The sequence below is a fragment of the Lycorma delicatula genome, chromosome 13 (genome assembly GCF_047948215.1).
Source record: "Lycorma delicatula isolate Av1 chromosome 13, ASM4794821v1, whole genome shotgun sequence".
In the NCBI taxonomy this organism is placed as follows: Eukaryota; Metazoa; Arthropoda; class Insecta; order Hemiptera; family Fulgoridae; genus Lycorma; species Lycorma delicatula.
In genome coordinates, this window is record NC_134467.1 from 19,870,726 (window position 1) to 19,892,204 (window position 21,479).

At 33.7% G+C, this 21,479-nt stretch overlaps 1 protein-coding gene across 4 annotated transcripts in view; it reads left to right on the plus strand.

The window, feature by feature from the left end:
- LOC142333771 (calmodulin-like) overlaps positions 1-21,479 on the plus strand; it is a 402,268-nt gene that overhangs the window by 270,133 nt on the left and 110,656 nt on the right. The window lies entirely within an intron of this gene.

A 21,479-nucleotide genomic window follows, 5' to 3' on the forward strand; every position in this document is an offset into this window, starting at 1 on the left:
GAAAGCTGCATGAACATGATTCACCGAAACTTTTGATATGTGAAACGTTGCTCCGTCTTGTTGGAAGAAGCTGTATTTTTTTTTTTATTATAACTTAATTGCAGAAATAATTCTTCGAAAAATTGTGAGATAAACTTGTGTTTTGAAGTCCGGTCAAAAAATATTGGTCCAGCTATATTATTACCGGAAACTGCACACCAAACACCAATTTTCTCATCGTGAAGTGGACTCTCGAATATCTCGTGAAGATTACTCGCCATCCAATACTTCTCAATTGTTTTGTTTAACCTCCGGAACCAACGTAAGATATTACTTCAGAGGATGATATGTATGAATATAAGTGAAGTGTAGTCTTATACAACCTCAGGTCGACCATTCCTGAGATGTGTGGTTAATTGAAACCCAACCACTTAAGAATGGAGCAAGAATGGCAGTTGGAATGGTCACGCTCAAGAGTCGGGGATTGGACTAGAAGACTAATCCCTGATATAGGTAGGTGGTATGGAAGTAGACGCGGAAACGTTGACTTCTGTATGACACAGTTATTATCGGGGCATGGATCTTTCGGGCAGTACCTAGCAAGAATTGGAAAAAGAGACACACCACAATGTGTTTATTGTGAGGAAACAGATAATGCGGAGCACACTATATTTGTATGTCCTAGATGGGCTGAAAACAGGAGGGTAATTATAACAAATCGATCAACACCGGATAATCTAATTAATTGGATGGTACAAAATCAAGAGAACTGGGACTGGTTCAGAAGGTTTGCTGGAGAGATCCTGAGAACTAAGGAAGAAGAGGGCGGTAGACTGTGATTAAGTTAAGTAGGGAAGGGTGGACAGTCTCTCCGTGGAGGGCCCGTATGCCCTGGTATGCGGGTTCCTGCGAAGGGGGAGAACTCCAGGGGAGATGGGAATAAAAGAAAAAACCGAGTCCCGGCCGGTGGTGTGTCTCCCTGCGGGCGTCTAGGCGCTTTTTGAGGTACCGTCGGTTAGAGGCATAGGCGTAAAGACCGAGACTCGGTTCCCTGCGGAGCGGCTGGGGGACGACATCGCCGGACCTTGGCCCTAACGCGGGGAATTAGAGGCAGGCAAAAAATAAAACAAAAGATCCAAGACCGGGGGGGCCAACCTGCCGTGCCGGATGTAAAGCCGGTGGGTGGGGGACGCCCCCTTTGAGTAGAAGGACACTCTCCCCGACTGAGTATACTTAAATGGATATCCGGTCGGGGAGAGTAGGAGAAAGAAAAAAAACCCACTAAAGAAAACCGGTATCCATGATCTAGTATTCAAATCCGTATAAAAATAACTCCCTTTACTACGATTTGAACATAAGAACTCTATACTTCGAAATCAAATGATTCGATGACGAGTTTAACCATTAGACCTAACCCAGTGGGTTTGCATCCAATACCTGATGTTCTAATTAATATAGCCTATATAGATAAACCGTGCCTCGTCTGACATGAAATACGCCACATCGGGTTTATCTGCCCACCACCAATGTTTTCGAGAAGCCAGTTGGCAATAATGAATTCGTTTCGGTTTGTTGTAACGCTGTATAGTTTCAATTATAATCCATGAAGAATTTTACGACAAGATGGGTATTTAACACCAGATTTTGATGGGATTTCTTGCGTAGTGATTTTTTTGGACTGGTATTAGTAGAATTACTCCTATATAGGAAGTTCGCCTATTTCGTTTTACATTTGAAACCGAAACTGTTGTATGCCATTTTTAACTAAATCGTGTATTCTACTCTTCGCTGAAATACAAACATTCGGAAAATTTTCTACGAATATTTGACGTGATTCTTCAAACAATCCAGAATTAATATAGGCCTCAATTATAGATATCCTCTTTTTGATTGAATAAGGCATTTTACATAAACATAACTGCACTGTAACAAAACGTATACTGTACTGAAAAGTATCCACCTGACAAAAGACAGCAACAATCATTAGTAACCTATAAATCCACTAATCGCGCTATAATCGAGGTTTCGCACTCGATTACCGAATTTTCCGTAATCGTGTTATCGGTCGAGTCTTGTGGCCACCAAGATCTCCAGATTTGACTACGGCGGATTTTTTTCTACGAGGTTACCTCAAAGAAAAATCCTACAGTAACAAACCACGAACAGTTGAACGATTGAAAGTCAATATTGAACGAGCTGTATTAAATATCCAGCCACAAACTTTGAAAAAAGTTGCATGAAACGCTGTAAAAAGAATTGAAGCTTGTATTCAAGAAGATGGCGGCCACTTCCAACATTTAATCTAAATGTAAGGTAATGGATGGTAATAATAAAAATTACGTTTACATTTACACATGCCTTTTTATTATTTCAATACCTACCAATATAAAGGTTGGGTTGAGTTTTATATGGGACACCCTGTACAAAATGATTCAAGTAGAAAGGGAAATAATTTGGAAACTGATTTTAGAGCTTGAAATAAGGAAAAAGATCCTTACAAACAAACGTCTAAAAAAGCTTTGTAATTGAGTTACAGCTAGCGAAAAATTTCGCCCGGATTTTAGTTCCCTCAGTGAAATGAATTCATAGTGAAATTTTTAATAAGGAGAAAATAATAAAGAATAAACTTGTTAGTTTTTTAACCTGAAAAATCCAATAAAATAGTTCCTAGAATTGTATCTTCCATAGTTTTCATGATAGCCAACGTAAAACAAAAAATTGGGTAACAGAAAACAAGTTTTTTTACATCTGACGTAAAATAACTTTGTTAAATGACTAATAAATCCGTAGATTCTTTTAAAATTTAAACTTATAGAGAATGCAATTCTCAGAAAATTGATGTAATAAAATCTGCTTTTAACCGTATTGGCATAAATAACACATGGAATTCCCATAAGTGGTCTGAAGAAAATCCATAGTTGAATTAAATTATTTTCAGAAATTATTTTCGGTGAACGTTTTATGTGCCATGATCGGCCACTTTTGGTGCCGTCAGTTTTTCAAATAAATATACTATAAGAAATTATTAAGTTTACCCGTTATGTAATACTTTAAAAATTTCAGTATGACCTCATTTCTTTTGGGGAACTGAAATCCGGGCGAAATTTTTCGGTAGCTGTTACTCGATAATAAAGCTTTTTTAGACGTTTGTTTGTAAGGACCTTTTTCCTTATTTCAAGTTCTAAAATCTCCTCAACCGGCAAGTTAATCATGATTAGCATTTGTCGTAAGTAACACACACGGTTTCGCTCCGTCAGCGACTGTATTATTATGTGAATTTACTACGCCCTGTAATTTAGTGAATCTTATTATAAATTAAACGTCGTTTATTTTATATCTCAAGTATCTTCATTTCCATATCAATCCAAGGGATTGTTCCAGCGTAGCATTATCCTATACAGTCCACTATATCCAATTCAACACAAATTTTGTACCTAAATGGTATCATTCTTTCATTTTCCGCTTTAGTCCAAGGGAATTACCGTTCAGGTATTACTTCATAGGATGATATGAATGAGTGTAAATGAAGTGTAGTCTTGTACAGTCTTAGTTCGATCATTCCTGAGATGTGTGGTTAATTGAAACCCAACACCAAAGAACACCGGTATCCACGATCTAGTGTTCAAATCCTATGAAAGTAACTGCCTTTGCTAGGATTTGAAGCCTTCGCTGGAACTCTCGACTTCCAAAGCAGCTGATTTGGGAAGACGCGTTCACCACTAGACCAACCCGGTGGGTTTAAATGGTATCATTCATTAAACCCAACATGTATTTTAATTTTTCTGACTAAACCCCACTTCTATGGTCCTCCGATTTCAGTATTTTCTTTGTTCCTAATCCTTCAGTTTGTATGAATTTTTTCCCTTACTTCATACTGTACAATCAGTTCCCAAATTATATACCTGTCCTGCTGAATTTTTTTAATATTATTTTTCTGTATATACCAGGTTACAGAGTAACATCACAATGATATGATGTTAAAGTACTCTGCACAGATGCCAAGGCATTTTGCGCAGTCTGGCGTGTAATTGTTGATATATTTACACGTCAGACCAGGCCGGTAAATGTGTAATGTTGAACGGAATCAGGCTAACCACTCCTGAGACGTGTAGTTAAGTAAAATGAAAACCACCAAAGAACACCGGTATCCCCAGTCTAACATTCAAATAAAATAAAAGCAATTTACAAAGACTCGAACCTTAGAATTCTCGATTTCGAAAATCAGCTGATTTTGCGATGAAACATGTAACCACTAGACTAATCCGGCGAATTAATCTGTATATTTCTATAAGTATAGAAAAAGAATTATCACCCTGTTCATTTTCGTTTTAAGAAAATTTTTTTTTTATAAAGATTTATTTGTGATTTCGAAATTTTTTTACATAATAATTGTTAAATCACTTAAATTTTTTTGATTACGAGTATATACAGTTTTGAAAATAATTTTTTATACAGGTTGAACAAACCGAACTCATAATGAAACAGCTACCCAACACTATGAAAGACTCTCACACAACTAGCGCGATTAGTGGATGTATAGGTCACTAATGATTGTTGCTGTTTTTTGTCAGGTGGTTACTTGTCAGTACAGTATACGTTTTGTTGCAGTGCAGTTATGTTTATGTAAAATGCCTTATTCAATCAAAAAGAGGATATCTATAATTGAGGCCTATATTAATTCTGGATCGTTTGAAGAATTACGTCAAAATTTTCCGAAAATTCATTTTCCCTACCATGGGGCCGAAAATAATACCGTATTTTTCGAAAAGTCGGAAAAAAGCTATTTCCAGTTTTTTTTTAATATTATGCGCATATAACGCGAGCGAAGCCGCAGCGGAGATCGTAATATTTTTATAAAATACATTTAGTAACTAAAATATTTCTTTATAAAACGGAAATTATGCAGTCTAAAAAGCATAAACATTTTTATACAAAATTTCTTTTAATTTAATTTTTTAGGGAAACGTTATTTTTATATAAAAGAAATAAATAAATATCTTTTATAACAAAATTATATAGAATTACGCTAAAATATATTTAAAAAAGAACATTTAAAAGTAAATTTTAAATATAAAATTAAAATAAATGAATGTGTAACGCGGACATGAAAGAAACTATTAAAAAAGAAAATTCTATTCAACGTACAAAATAAAACATAAATAAATGAAAAGTAAGAATACAATGTAATAAGTAAAAGCCCGTATTTAAAATATATAGAATTACAGTATAAAGAATTAAAATACAGTTTTTAAGTCGTTTGATATATGTAATAGCTTAGCTAGAAAATGTAACAACTCTCAAAAGAGAAAAAAGAAAGAAGAGACAATAACATCAGAACGTATAATGTTTATTTTACAGTATATGAACCAAGAAGTATGCGATACATATAAATATGTAAAATAAAACCTGCTATTTGAAATAAAATAATGACGTCATCAAAATGTCACGGTCAAGCAACTTGGTATATTGAACGACCTATTCTCCTTTTTTTTTTCTTTTAACAACGTACAGAAGTTTAAATATAAAGAAGATATACTACAACACACGCGTGTGCACACAAACACATACACGTACTAAACAAAAGAGAGGAGAAATAGAGAAACAATGATTAAGATTGAGTGAGTTGAAAAGAGAATGGAGAGATGAAAATGAGGATGAGAAAGGGGTATATTACAACTTGTGTTAATCACCACGCGTTTTAAATTTCGCTTTATACATAGTACAAGAGTAATTTTTTCCTACTGACATCACTTCTTACATTAAAGCTCTCTCCTTCTCTTTATATAGATCTCATTGAACAATCTTATACACATTTAACCACTCATTCTACATTGTACTTCTTTTATTTAACTTTATTTTCACATTCTTCCTCTTTAATCTACATCATTCTTTTCTTTGTTTTTTTTTTTTTTTTTTGTTATTTTTACTCGTAAATTTTATTTGTTGGTATTTCTTTTCATTTGCACACACAAATATAGTAACATATTAAAGATAACAAATTTTAATTAATCTTATTTCTACAGTCTAAAATATCCGTTTAAAAAGTCAAATTTTAAAAGGATATAAAAAACCAGCATCCTTAATTAATCTTTTATTATTTTAATTACTTTTATTATTTAAAAATATGTATTAGGCTTTAATATTAACTCTAACAATTTCAATAAATTAAAAAGTAAATATAGAAATTAATATAAAAAGTCATTTTCCGATATCTCTTATATAAAAGAGAATGTCCTGATTGATTCACTGATTCATAATCAACGTAAAACCAAAACTATTATAGGTAGAGACTTGAAATTTTCAGGGCCTTCGTATCTTTAAGTAGTCGTGCACTAAGAAAGGATTTTGCGAAATTTTGATTTTAAGGGATTCAAATCGATAAAAAACTAAATTTCGTGTTAACAGCGCTATCTGTTGGACGTAAAAGCAACATACGCTATACTAAATATTTTACGATTCCATTGCAATGTTTCCGATATGTGTGTCCACTATAGACTAGAAAACAACTGGACCGATTTACGCGCAGGGAAGAAGGGAAAAAGGGAAAATCGGAAAAGGGAAATAGGGATAAAAAGGGAATAAGGGGAAAAATTAAAAACGGGAAAAGGAAATGGAAAGGGAAATGAGAATAAAGAAAATAGGAAAGAAGAAGGAGAAAGGGATATGAGAGAAGATGAAGGGGAAAGAGAAATGGGTGAAGAGGAAGAGGGAAGGTAATTGGGAGAAGAGAAAGGGAATTAAATAAATTTAATGAAAATTAAATAAAATAATATTAAATTAAATTTAAAATACGTAAATCATTAAATTAAAAATTAGAATATGTAAAGCAATTAATTGAAGATGTCAGATGCAAAAAAATTGGTTGGAGATTAAAAGCGTAGGTAAAGCATTGGAAATAAAGTAATTCATTACATTACATCTGTCAAATAAATAATATTAATACATCGTGCGCGCGCGCAGAGCGACATAATGAGTGTGTGAGTGCTCCAGAAGAATGCCGTTAAATTTTACATCTGTATTTCTATGTTTAAAATAATGAAAAAAAGTTCATAATAAAAATTTGTCCGGAAAAGGCTTTGTTTTTAAATTAGGAATAACAAAAAATTTTACCGTGATTTCTGCTAACAGGTAAAATGAACCTATACCACCAAAAACCAACTGGAATCGAAAACCGGGGAAGAAGGGAGAAAGGGAAATAGGGAAAAATCGAAATAGGTAAAAGGGTAAAAAGAGAAGAAGGGGAAAATGGTAGAAATAAAAAAGGGAAAAACGGGGAAAGGAAATTAAAAGGGAAAAGATAAAAAAAAAAAGAGGAAATGGGCAGGGAAGTAAAGGAAAGAGAAACGGGAGAAAACGGGAAGGGAGAGCGAAGCGAGCCATGACCCTCTGATCGTGACGGGAAGCGCAAGTAATCATAGAGCACGGGCGAAGCCGTGATGGGAATGTTAGATTTGGGGTTGTAATATATTTTTTGTTTATCTTTATTGGACTTTTATATTGAACTATTTTAATTCGTTCATAAAATGGATTGGTCAACAAATATTGTTCAATTTTCTTATCTTCCTTTATTTAAGTTTTGGGCAACAATTCATTGATTGTTTATCGTATATTCCTTCAGTATTTTTCATAAAAATGTTTATTTACCATTTTATCAGGATTTAATGAACATCTAAATATAATATTGTCGATTAAATATTCTTTATTTATAAAAAAATAAGTTTGCTATTAAAAAATCATTGCTAGTGAAGCTACATATTGTGGGCGAATTCGCGACAGGGTACGCTACTATGTTTACATGAAATTTTTTAATTATTTTCACGAGTAGAATGTGTTATTAATGTACCGGATGAACTTCTTGAAACACTCTGTATAACATAATATTCTAATTAATTTTTCATTACTAATAATTGAAATTTTGATGAAAAAGGTAAAAAAATTATAAAATATAACTCTTATAAAAATTTAAATTTAAATTTAGTAATAATAAAACAAATAAAATAATTCCTTGACACGTATAATAATTATATAGCTATATATATTAAATGTTAACGACCGTAAATATAACTTGTTTTAAACAATTTTTTCAAACACATACACACATTTATAACTACAAAAATAATCACGCACACATATTACGGAATAAAAACGTAACACACAAGATAAGAAAGCACGCAAAAGTAATATCATACACGCGATCTATGGTTCAGTTTTATAACTACTAATGGAAGCAGTTTTTTTTTTTTGGTTTCACTTATAATATAGTAATGGTAGGAAAACTACATAACTATGCAGAATGAACGTTTAGTAAGAGAGTGTGCGAGACAAACGCATATATAAAAGTGCCTCACAATTTTAAATCATATTAAGTAATTTGCATAAATAAAAATTAATTTTATTAAATCTGAATACGTTTAAAATAAAATTGCATGTTTTTACAGTACAGTCACTTTTTATTAGCATATAGAAAATTTAATTATTGTAAAATTGTATACAATATACGTATATATATTATTTTTTAATTTGGGTAAAATCATTTTTTTCTTTTTACTAGTACGAAATAAAGGAAGTATTGTGATTGAGAAAAATTTCGGTTTCCAGATTTCAACGGAAATATCCATTTTGACCATCTCTGAATCCATTTTGACTAGTTTTTGTGGCGTAACTTTATTTTTTTTTTTTGTTTTCAGTCATTTGACTGGTTTGATGCAGCTCTCCAAGATTCCCTATCTAGTGCTAGTCGTTTCATTTCAGTATACCTCTACATACTACATCCCTAACAATTTGTTTTAGATATTCCAAACGTTGCCTGTCTACACAATGTTTTCCTTCTACCTGTCCCTCCAATATTAAAGCGACTATTTTAGGATGCATTAATATGAGGCCTATAAGTCTGTCTCTTTTTTTTAACTATATTTTTCCAAATCTTTCTTCATCTATTTGCCGCAACACCTCTTCATTTGTCACTTTATCCAACCATCTGATTTTAACATTCTCCTATAGCACCACATTTCAAAAGCTTCTAATCTTTTCTTCTCAGATACTCCGATCGTCCAAGTTTCACTTGCATATAAAGCAACGCTCCAAACGTATACTTTCAACAATATTTTTTCTGACATTTAAATTAATTTTTGATGTAAACAAATTATATTTCTTACTGAAGGCTCGTTCGGCGTAACATCTGTACGTATCTCGCGTAACTCAAAAACAGTTAGTCGTAGAATGTTGAAATTTGGATTTAGGAATGTTGTAACAACTAGTTGTGCACCTTTCCTTTTGATTAAAATCGACTGGACCAAAAGTGTCCAAAAAAGACCAAAATCTAAACAATTTGGATTTTAAACTTTTTCTTAACTGCAGTAATAAGCTCTCGTTAAGAGCTTTTCGACGATATATATATAAGTTGTACTTATTTTCATTGGTTCCAGAGTTACAGCCAAATAAGATTTTAATTAATGAAATGTTTAGATCTTACAAGAGGAAGGCATATTTTCAATTTAAAAGATCAACAGGGTGAGGCTATAGAGCAAGGTCATTCAGTATCTCGAGATTTCACATAATTAAGGTCATATTTTTTTTAGATACATTTATTATCAGTTAAAAAACAACAATATTTGTAAAAAAGGTTTTTACAAAATCAAACCCCCATCCCAAAAAATGCTGTTGTAATTTTCTCCTATGTTTTGACGTAACTGGTGAGCGGTATAATTAAATAAATGAATAATATTTAAAGTGTAAAAAAGGAGTTCTGGCTGGGCCTTGAACTCGATAGCTCGATCTATTCGGTACCTAATGCGTTAAGCCTCGTGACTACACCAGTTTGCCGAACGTACAAGGGAAATTTGTTCTATGTAAATAGTGAATAGATATTAGTTTAATTAGTGCCGACCATTGCCGCTAGTACCGCCACACCAGTGCAAATTAAATACGGTATTCGCGCGCTCTATATTTAAAATCAGTGAATTAAATAAACGTAAAGATATTATAATTAAATAAAAAGATAATTATTTTTAATTAAATTATTTGTATGAGACGTACGTCAGAAAAAACTGTTGTCAGCTTTTTTCTGTTAATAGTACAGTCAATTTGTATTTTTATTTGAAAATCCTTATCTACCGATTGATGTTTTTTCCATATGTTAGGGGTGATGAGGGAAGCTTAACTCCAGATTTTTAACATCCCGCTCCTATAGATTTTTGAAAAACTCAAAAAGTTTTGGAAATGGGTTTTTCTCTGAATTTATGAATTTTAGAGAAAAGTTTTTTAAACAAAAAATGTAGAGGACATTCTCCTCTACAATTAATGTCTTTGAAGATATGCCGTATAATTTGAAATTGAAATACTAGGTGGCGCTGAAGTTTAAAAAAACCTGTTTTTTCGGGTTTTTCACAGAAAAAATTGTTTTTCGTCTGTATTGCATTTGGAAAAGTTGTTAATCTCAAAAAATAGACTACTTTTATTTAAACAATTTTCTTGTACGACTTACCGTTTTGGAGCTGTAACTTATGAAAGTGTGAAAATTTTGTGAATTGGGCACGCGTTCGAAACCGGTCTAGTCGTTTACAATATTTTTTTACAATTTCAGCGCCACCTAGTATTTCAATTTCAAATTATACGGCATAACTTCAAAGACATTAATTGTAGAGGAGAATATCCTCTACATTTTTTATTTAAAAAACTTTTCTCTAAAATGCATAGATTCAGAGAAAAACGCATTTCAAAAACTTTTTGAGTATTTCGAGTTTTTCAAAAATCTATGGGAAGGGGATGTTACAAATCTGGAGGTAAGCTTCCCTCATCACCCCTAACGCATGGACAAAAGATCAATCGGTAGGTAAGGATTTTCAAATACAGCCTATTTTGATGACAAATTGCCTCTACTATAAGTTCTGTTCTGTTTTTGTTTTTCATAGACTTTAAAACATTAATTTTCTCAAAATTAAATTCAATACAAATACTATTAATAAAGGTTACTCATTCATTAGTCATTTAACAAAGTTGATGTACTTCTAACCTAAAAAAACGTATTTTTCGTCAATGATTTTTTTTTAATTTTACGTTGGATATTATGAAAACTACGGGATAAACAGTTCTGAGTCCTGTTTTATTCGATTTTTTAGGTCAAAAACATAAGAAACCATCAAGTTTACCTCTTATATAAAACCTTACAAATTTTAATACGACCTCATTTCTTCTGGAGAACCAAAATCCGGGTGAAATGTTTTGCTAACTCGATAACTAAGTGATTTCGGACATATGAACTTTTTTCTTTATTCCACACTAATCCGTTCCCATAAAATTATTCCTTCTGAATTATTCTGTAGCGTAACCCACTCTATACTATTCAACTAATAAAATTGATAGATTTAAACAAAGGTGTTTACACTTCTGCTTTACGATTTACATTCTATTCATTTATGACATAGTGTTACAAAGGTAAATAAACCTATTGTGTAATCCTCTAAAGAATATTTTCATAATGGAAATTAATGGCTTGTGAACTGAATTTCAAAATAAAAATTTCTCTTCAACAGTAAAGAACTTTATAAATTCGGTATGAGTTATACCAAAGATAAACGGAATAGTAAAGAAAAGAATATCAACACAATACCACTTACACACACGCGCGCGCACATGTATACAAAAGATCAAAGGGATCACAAATTAACTTTTATATATATATATATATAAAACACACACCCGTTTACCCTATTTAATACAAATCAATACTATACGATGACATTGTATTTTTCTATAGAATTAAAAAAAAAGGGAATTGTAACGAACCGCTTCACAATATAAGACTAATATAAGATTAATTTAAAACTTTCTCTTTTCTTATTCCTGTTAAGCCTTCGAAAATTACCGTTCAGATATTACTTCAGAGGATGATATATATGAATGTAAATGAAATGTAGCCTTGTACAGTCTCAGTTCGACCACTCCTGAGATGTATGGTTAATTGAAACCCAATCACGAAAGAACACCGGTATCCACGATCTAGTATTCAAATCCGTATAAAAGTAACTGTCTTTACTAGGACTTGAACGCTGGAACTCTCGACTTCCAAATCAGCTGATTTGAAAGTTCATCACTAGACTAGTTGGGTCATTAATTTAACACTATCTGTCCTGGTGTTTCTTATAGTTTTAATTCATATAAAAAATATTATACATAGTTGCTTTCTCTAAGAGTAATGATCCTCAATAAATAGTCTATTCCCTGCAATAATTTTTGGTAAAATTAATTATTATAACTTGTAGAGTTAGATTTAACTTGAATTCATTTCAGTGAGCATGTCATATTCATATACGAGATCTGTTCAGAAAATAACCGAACATTTTTAATTACGCGCCAACGGAGATATTTAGTGACGTGCGGTTGGCAGCATTGTGTTCCACTTAACCTCCCCTGTAACCAGACGTTCTTGGATTATTGATATCTCGTTTAGTTTTCGTGATCTGTTCTCTGAAAATAAATTTTTTAATTACGCGCCAACGGAGATATTTAGTGACGTACGGTTGACAGCATTGTGTTCCGCATAACCTCCTCTGTAACTACATTTTCTTGCATTATTTATATCTCGTTTAGTTTTTGTGTTATTGTTATTTGAGTAAAACGTGTTAGTAGCGAATTTTGTAATGTGTAATCTTTGGGAGCAAAGATACAACGTAAAATTTTGCCTGAAACAGAGGAAAAGTTTCACAGAAAGGTTTCAAATTTTGTTAAAGTTTTATGGAAATGATGATCTGAATCGTACGCAATGTTATGAATGGTTTTCATGATTTAAAAGTGATCATCAGTAGATTGAAGATGAACCTCGACCAAGAAGGACTTCGTCATCAACCGATGATACATGCATTCAGAAAATCAACGTGAAAACGCTGACCGACTCTCAGCGAAATTGGAAAAGAGGGTAGCATTTTGATCGGATCATGCCGTGACATTTTGACTGAAAAATTGAACGTACATCGAGCGTAGTAAAGTTTGTTTCTTGTTTGATGACCGAACAACATCGAGTGGACTTTGTCGGCAACTTCTTGAATAAGCCGATGACGATGAAACATCCATGCAAAGGATGAAAACGGGAGACAAAAGTTAGATTTACGGCTAGGACATCAAGATAAAAGTTTAATCACCACAATGGATCGGCAAAAATTCTCCAAACCCTAAGAAAGCACATCAGTTTCGATCCGATATCAAAACGATGTTGATTTTTTTTAATTTTAATGGAATTATAGATTTTGAATTCTTGCCTCAAGATGAAACAGTAAATCGTGCGTATTATCAATTAGTTTTACAACGGTTACGTCAAAAAATCGGCAAAAAGAGAACAGAGTTGTGGCGAGACAACTCATGTTTCTTCACCACGACAATACGCAAGCACACTCGGCTTTATCAATTCGTCAGTTTTGTGCCAAAAATCAGATGACTGTCTTCCCTCAGTCTTCCTACTTGCCAGACCTGGCTTCTTGAGTTCTTTCTTATTTCCGAAATTAAAATCAGTGATGAAAGAAAGCCATTTTGAGACTATGATGAAATTAAAGCCAATTCGTCACGGACCTTACGTACAGACGGATAGCGTGTATAAAATAAATATCTGGGATATAAAGCAATCAACATTTCTTAAGATTGATTTACAATAACGAATAATAAATAAAATGAAAGAGTAATTCCCACAGTTCTTTTCTACAACTAATCAAGGTAAATACCTTTCGTCACGCGGTACACATCCGTCCGATAGGAAACTTCGTCCCTTAATTTAACCATCATGTTTGAAATAATTTAATCAACAATTGCTTTAATCCTAATTTTTTAAACAGTTGCTTTTATCCGATTTGTTTAAATCCGGTAGATCAGTAGTTACCGGAGGCGCACATACTTTACCTTTATAAAACTCTAAAGGAAAAAATCATTCAGGATCAGATCTGATGACCTTTTAGGCAACCACAAAAAAGTACTTTCATCCGACCGATCTGAAAGTCGGAAAAAACGTCATTCACGTCGATTACACACCAATCCTAGTAAAGGCAGTTACTTTTATACGGATTTGAATACTAGATCATGGATACCGCGCTGTTCTTTGGTAGTTGGGTTTCAATTAACCACACATCTCAGGTATAGTTGACCTGAGACTATACAAGACCACTTCATTTATATTCATATATATCATCCTTTGAAGTACGAGGTGCGACAATAAAGTAATGAGACCGATTTTTCTTTGCAAGATTTGGCAACCCTGCATCTTGCGTACGCACACCATCTTTGACCTTGGTCTATAAGCTACTTCTAGTCCACGCGGCACATTGATGCAACTGCTCAGTCGTGAGTTGTGCTGTAGTAAGTGAGCACGTGTTTGTGTCTCTCGTCATTGCGCAACGGTATGCCATTTCTTTTTTTCGGGTGAAAACGCGACGACAACTTATGGTAAGCTTCAGAACGTTTTTGGAGAGGAGGTTATGTCAAGAGCTCAAGTTTTTCGGTGGCACAAAATTTTTAGTGAAGGCAGAACGAATGTTGAAGATGAAGACCGCAGTGGACGACCATCAACCTCACGGACAGATGTCAACTTGACCAGGGTGCGTGAAATCGTAATACCTTACGGTAGTTCCGGAGGCCAAACAAAAGAAAAAAGGCAGACTATCTTGCTGCCGAATACAATTCTTTGGTCCATCTTGCAGTCAGGAAAGGACCACGTACTCAACATATCCAAATAAGCGACTCCCGTTACACGTTTGCTTTAGTAATAAAAAACGGTTGACGTTTTTAAGCTGAATTAACATTTTGAATTAAACATTGACATTTTTAATAATAGAATTTTTTCAGAACAGCTGATATTTCTATGTCAGAAAACCCAACTTGAACATCGGATAGTTCATTTTATTCTATTAGAATCTGCAGACGTGTCTATGGTACGCCATCCAATCTAGACCCTCCGGGCGCCGGCGGCGTCTCGGAATGCTGTATTCAATTTATGAAAAAAATTATTGTAATACGAAACTAACCTTCCTACAAAATATCATCAGCAACTGCAACCCCTCCGGAGAAGGGGGCGCATTGCTCCCTCCAAATAATCAATGCCCCCTTGTGGCGTGTTCCTGCTAGCCAATAAAGCGATAGCACCGAAAGGACTTCAGTGGACGGACTGAAGGGGAATCACGTCGGGAGCACGGGTTTTAAAAGCTTAGCCTCCTGCGGTCTGACCCAGAATTGGGTGTGAACGCTGGACATGAACGGACACGGAACGCTATACAAAATCCGTCCATAAAACTAAAAGAAACCATTACAATCATACCCGACATTAAAATAAACCCATAAACACGCCCGAAAAATAGATAGACCAAGGGACATCGTCCAGGCTCTGCGTTTTCGATGGGAGAAATGAAACTCCCGCCACCTTTGCGTTCCGTTCCGTTCCAAAATATCAATGAATTCTAAATGGATAATCGATAGTATTTTCACTAACGATTTATTTTTATCGAAAAGAGTTGTGTTTTAAGATCTGCTACGATATTGAATAAATTAATTTCGGTAGTAAAATTTATTAATTTATTTTATTATTATTATCATTGTTGTTATTTATTGTTTATAAACGTTTAAGAAAAAATCGTATGATTTTTTAACAGGCAAGTATAATCAATCATGTAAACATGTTATTTCTTTTTGCTCTTATTTGTTGGTGTTGCTTCTTCTTACTTATTGTTTATTAACGTTTAAGAAAAAAAATCATATGATTTTTTGAGGGGCAGTAACTTCGATCATGTAACCATTTTGTAAACTAAGGGGAGCGCGCGCGCACACACACACACACAAATGTCCTTTATTAGGGTAGGATATAGGTTTTTACTGTTACCATTTGTCTCTTTAATTATTAAACTACCATCGATAATACTTATTTAAAATTTAATTTTTAAATTTCATTTCACCAATATGTATTTTATAGTTTGATTTTGATATGTAAAATGATAGAATTGATTTTAAATATTTAAATGGAAATTAAAGGGCATAACTGTGTACCAATTGTAAATATAAAAAAAGCTTGTAATAAATAACAAACAATATATGATAAGATAAATTCCATACCAATATAAATTTAAAACAAATAATAATAAAAAGGAATAGAAACCAATAAACTTTCGTATAAATTTCATATAACCTACAAACTATAAGATATTTTATAAAATACAAATCATTAATACTTCATTATTTCAAATCGTTTTTTTTTTTGTGTTCAAACTATTATTTCCTTTTTTTCAATCGTAAATAAATAAATAAAATCAATTAAATACAAAACGATGTTGTAAAAAAAAAATAATTAACAAACAAATTGTTAAAGACAATTTATACTCTGTAATAACAATGAGTTTCGTATGTTTTACAAATCAAAAGAAAAAAAAGTGGATAATTGGTTTAGACAAGAAAGCCGTATTAAATTAAACTTTATAATGGGTTCATCATTAATAAAGATTTTGTAATATAAATGAAAAAATAAAAAAACCAGATGCCTCATCCAGTAGTAGTAGCACAATATAAATAAATTTACAACGTGTAACTGGCCATTACAGAACGGAAAAACAAAGACTCGATAAATGAAATTTAAAAAATTGAATATATATATATACATATATATTTTTTCCCCACCTACATCCCCGAGCCGGATATCCAATTAAGTACACTCGACTCGGGGACGTGTCCTTTCCGGATTTTTTAATTGCCTGCCACTAATCTCCAAGGGAAGAACCAGCCAGGCTATGCCGTTCCCAGCTCCCCACCGCCGGAGACCGTGTCTCGGTCTTTCCTTTTTGCCAAATCGACAGCGCAGGAGCCGAAGCCGCCAAAGCGTATCCGGGAACCCACACCGCCGGCCGGGTCTCGGTCTTTTCATTCATTCACACTTAACGGACCCCAGGAGTCCCCGCTCCATCACGGGAACCCACACACCAGGGCATGTGAGCCCTCAGGAACGGGGCTATCCGCCCAGCCCTGCTATAAAATATAACCCTCAGTATCCCAGTCGTCTTGCCTCATCTTCTTTTATTCTGATAACTGTTCTTGCAAATATTGCAAAATTATGCCAGTTTCCGGATATAGCCAGGAGCCACTCCGAGAGCTACTCCGGTCGGGTATTCATCAATCCTGCATTTATACGATGTTCCTCCCATCGTCTGCACACAAAAATAGGGTGTTCGGCATCGTCAATCGCATCGCAGTAACAACAGATCGGTGACTCTCTCCTGCCAAACCTGTGCAGGTATTGTTCAAACGCACCATGTTCCGACATGAGTTGCGTTGTGTGGTAACCTAATTCGCCATGAGAGCGATCTAGCCAAGGTCCGGGATAATTCTTCTGGTCCATGCGGCCACTGCTGAACCCGCCCATGCGGGTTACACCGGGCGCCCTTAGTTTTCGTCCTTTAATCTGCAATTCTATCAGGGGCACCGAAGAAAGCACGCACAGTGCATCATACGATAAGGTTCGGCACCCCGAAACTACGCCCAGAAGCGACTTCCTATGAGGGCTAGTTAATTTTCTTCTGTTGCGCTGGACATTAACCGCAGCGGCCCATACCGGGGCGGCGTACAACAGAGACGACGTTATCACCGAAGTGATAAGTCGCCTCTTCGACGCACGTGGAATTTCTTGTCCGGCAAAGAGACCTCGCAGGGCACGGATTGTTGTTTCCACTCTGTCGCAAATCATGGCCACATGACTGGAGTATTTGAGGGGTTTATCCAGTAACATCCCTAGATATTTAGTACTTTCCACCTCGACAATTGCCTTTATATATATATTGACAATTGCCAGTATATATATATACACACATACATATACGTACTAGCATCCCCGACGCGGCTTCACCCGCGTTATATGTTTACTTACGTTTCCCGTAGCGTTCAATTTTTTTATCATCTAAAAAAAAATCCCTTTCGGCACGCCGGAAGGCGGAGGTAGATTTCACCAGTACAAAGAAGGGGGATAAAAAGATTTCCACTTTAAAGTTTAAGAAAAACTTTGAATTTACTCAATATAACAATGATTACATGTGAAAAAAAGTTTCACATGTTTGGCATACAACAACCTCATCTTCTTACAATTCCAGCAATATTTTGGGCATCCCTTGCCGTAAGGGTTGGTCGTATAAAAAATTGTTACAGACAAACGTTTTAGGTAATTTTAAAGGACTAACAACCACTTTAAACTGATTCGATACTCTGCCTATTAAGAAAGGTATGATTCTTTTTTGTCTTCGAAACCCCATTTTTTCTACCTCTGGACCAATTTTTCGTAATATCAAAAAAAATTTACTTAGATAAGTTTTAGGCCCTTATCCAACGAATAATAGGAATTTCAAACGAATTCGATATTTTACTTAATAAGAAAGTTATAGATATTTTGTTTTTACTGTGTCTTTTGGTTTTGGTCATCCCTTGCCGTGAGGGATGGTCATATCAAAAATCGTTTCAGACAAAATGTTTAGGTAATGTTTACAGGAATAACGATTTAATAACTAAAATTATTAACCACTTTAAACTAATTATGGACCACTTTAAACCGATTCGATACTGTGCCTATTAAGGGAAGTATTATGTTTTTTGTCTTCGAAACCCCATTTTTTCTACCCCCTGTACACTTGGTTGGGGGTATCAAAAACTTTACTTATATATGTTTTAGGCCCTTATCTAAAGAATAGTAGGAACTTTAAACGAATTCGATATTTTACTTAATAAGAAAGTTGTAGTGATATTTTGTTTTTCTGGTTTTTTGTTATTTTAGTTATCCTATACCGTAACGGTTGGTCATCATAAAAATTGATATTTTGTTTTTTCGAAAAAACTCTCCCATTTCCTATCCAAAAAACCCCCATCGTTCCTATTTTTCCCATTAACGAACTCCACCGAGATTTTGGGACGTTATATTTTATGTTTAAATTTGAAAGTGATTGGCGCAAAATTACGGCAGTTATCTTGTCCACAAGAACACTATATATAAACTTCTAAACTGAAGATGGTTTTGGAATCTGGGGGATGTGTAACTTGAAGATATGTCAAAATTTTCTGGAAATCGAATCTTCTGGAAAGGTACCCATTACAATAGGTACCTTTTTTTTATTAAAAAGCTACGTAAAAGGTAACAGAAGCTAGAATCACAATTTTAACTCGCACACCAACTCACCCGAAACATTTACAACAAAAAAACGCTTGTACATCTACGCCAAGATCCACCAATACAAGACCATCATCCGACCTGAATTTTTGGTATGTAGCAGAACACCTGGGACTAATGCGATACCCGAGTACAATGCGATACCCGAGTACTCGAACTCAAAGAAAGAAAGATCTTCAGGAAAATCCTAGGTCAAGAAAAATCAATGATAAATAAAGAAGAAATTCGATACACTTTGAGATTTTTTTTACAAAAAAGGGAAAAATTCGACTCAACTTGCTCAAAAGGTTTATAAACATATTTCATAAAGCTTGTTCAAATGTTTTCAGTTTGGAACTTTTGTTGTCGATGATGTATTTGTCTCTGGTTGGTCAGTGGCAGAAAAAGTTAATAGAAATCTAGTTTCTTTACTCTTGCACTTATTCAACTAAGACATTTAACTTTTGAGTTTTGATATACGTCAAATTTTCAAATTTCTCGCTAATTAAAATCCTTCGTGTTTCATTCAAATCTGGCCAATTACTCATTCGATAATTAATTAAATTCCCTTGTTTCTTTTAATATGATTAATGAACTATCCACAAAAAAATTTTAAAATCTTTAATTTTTTTCAAATTTTTGTTACTTTTTAAAAATAATATAGTTTAAATTTTACTACTAACAAGATATATTTCAGCAAAACATTTTTAACCAATCAGAAATTAAATTAGAAATAATTTTAAACTACATCATGAAGATTTTTTTTTTTTTTTTTTTTTTTTTTGTCTTCAGTCATTTGACTGGTTTGATGCAGCTCTCCAAGATTCCCTACCTAGTGCTAGTCGTTTCATTTCAGTATACCGTCTACATCCTACATCCCTAAAAATTTGTTTTACATATTCCAAACGTGGCCTGCCTACACAATTTTTCCCTTCTACCTGTCCTTCCAAAATTAAAGCGACTATTCCAGGATGCCTTAGTATGTGGCCTATAAGCCTGTCTCTTCTTTTAACTATATTTTTCCAAATGCTTCTTTCTTCATCTATTTGCCGCAATACCTCCTCATTTGTCACTTTATCCACCCATCTGATTTTTAACATTCTCCTATAGCACCACATTTCAAAAGCTTCTAACCTTTTCTTCTCAGATACTCCGATTGTCCAAGTTTCACTTCCATATAAAGCGACACTCCAAACATACACTTTCAAAAATCTTTTCCTGACATTTAAATTAATTTTTGATGTAAACAACTTATATTTCTTACTGAAGGCTCGTTTAGCTTGTGCTATTCGGCATTTTATATCGCTCCTGCTTCGTCCATCTTTAGTAATTCTACTAAAGATGGACGAAGCTTATCTTATTCATGAAGATTATTTATTTTATTTTAAATTGATGGTTTTTTGTCTTTTTTTTTACTTTTAAGGCCGCAAAGGACCACTTTAGTCAGAATAATTCAAGTCTTTTTTGCAGTTCTTTTGGCCTTTAAGTTCTTAGCTTTTACTTTCTCTCAATATTTAGTCATTCTTAATGTGATTTTGCTTTACGATCCTCTTCTGATAAACCCTTTTTGTATAATTAAAAGTTCTTACTTCCATTTCATGGTTTATTCTATCATTTTTTAAGAAATAATTTACTGGTTTTATAATTTAATAAACTATTTTAAGGAAATAAGAATTTAAAAAAATATATAAAATTGAAATAATTATGAAAATTTCTAAATTATTTTTTATTTATTTTGATTTTATATTTTTCTTCCAGTTATACATAATAACTCATACTTTATGTTATGGAATAATTTAATTAATGATCTGTTAAAAAAAAAATTACAATTAAATTACGAACAATTAACTTATATACAGAGTGTCCCATATAAAATGCAACCATCAATCACTCATCCATGAAATTTCAAAAGTCAAGCTTACTCCCCTACTCGTTACTGAAATGGACTCGTCCAACAACTGAACATCGGGGGACGCAGTAGAACACTACCGATAGTAACAACAATGCAATCATAACGTTCAGTGTATTGCTAGAGATAAGATTGTGTTTTCGCTAGATGAACGTGTTTTCATTGTCGAGTCGTACTTCAGTACGAAATCAGCGGTCGCAGTGCAAGATTTGTTTCGCCATAAGTACCCAGATAAACCGGCTCCTAACAAAACATCAGTATTAAGGTTAGTCGCAAAATTTAGAGAGACCGGTTCTGTTAATAACAAGGAACACAAAAGATCTGCGTCGGTGTTGAATACAGATACAGTCGCTGAAATCAAAGACCGATTACTCGCCTCGCCAAATAAATCGATCAGACGTTAGTCTGCTGAAATTAATTTGTCTAAATCAACTGTTCATCGGGCGAACA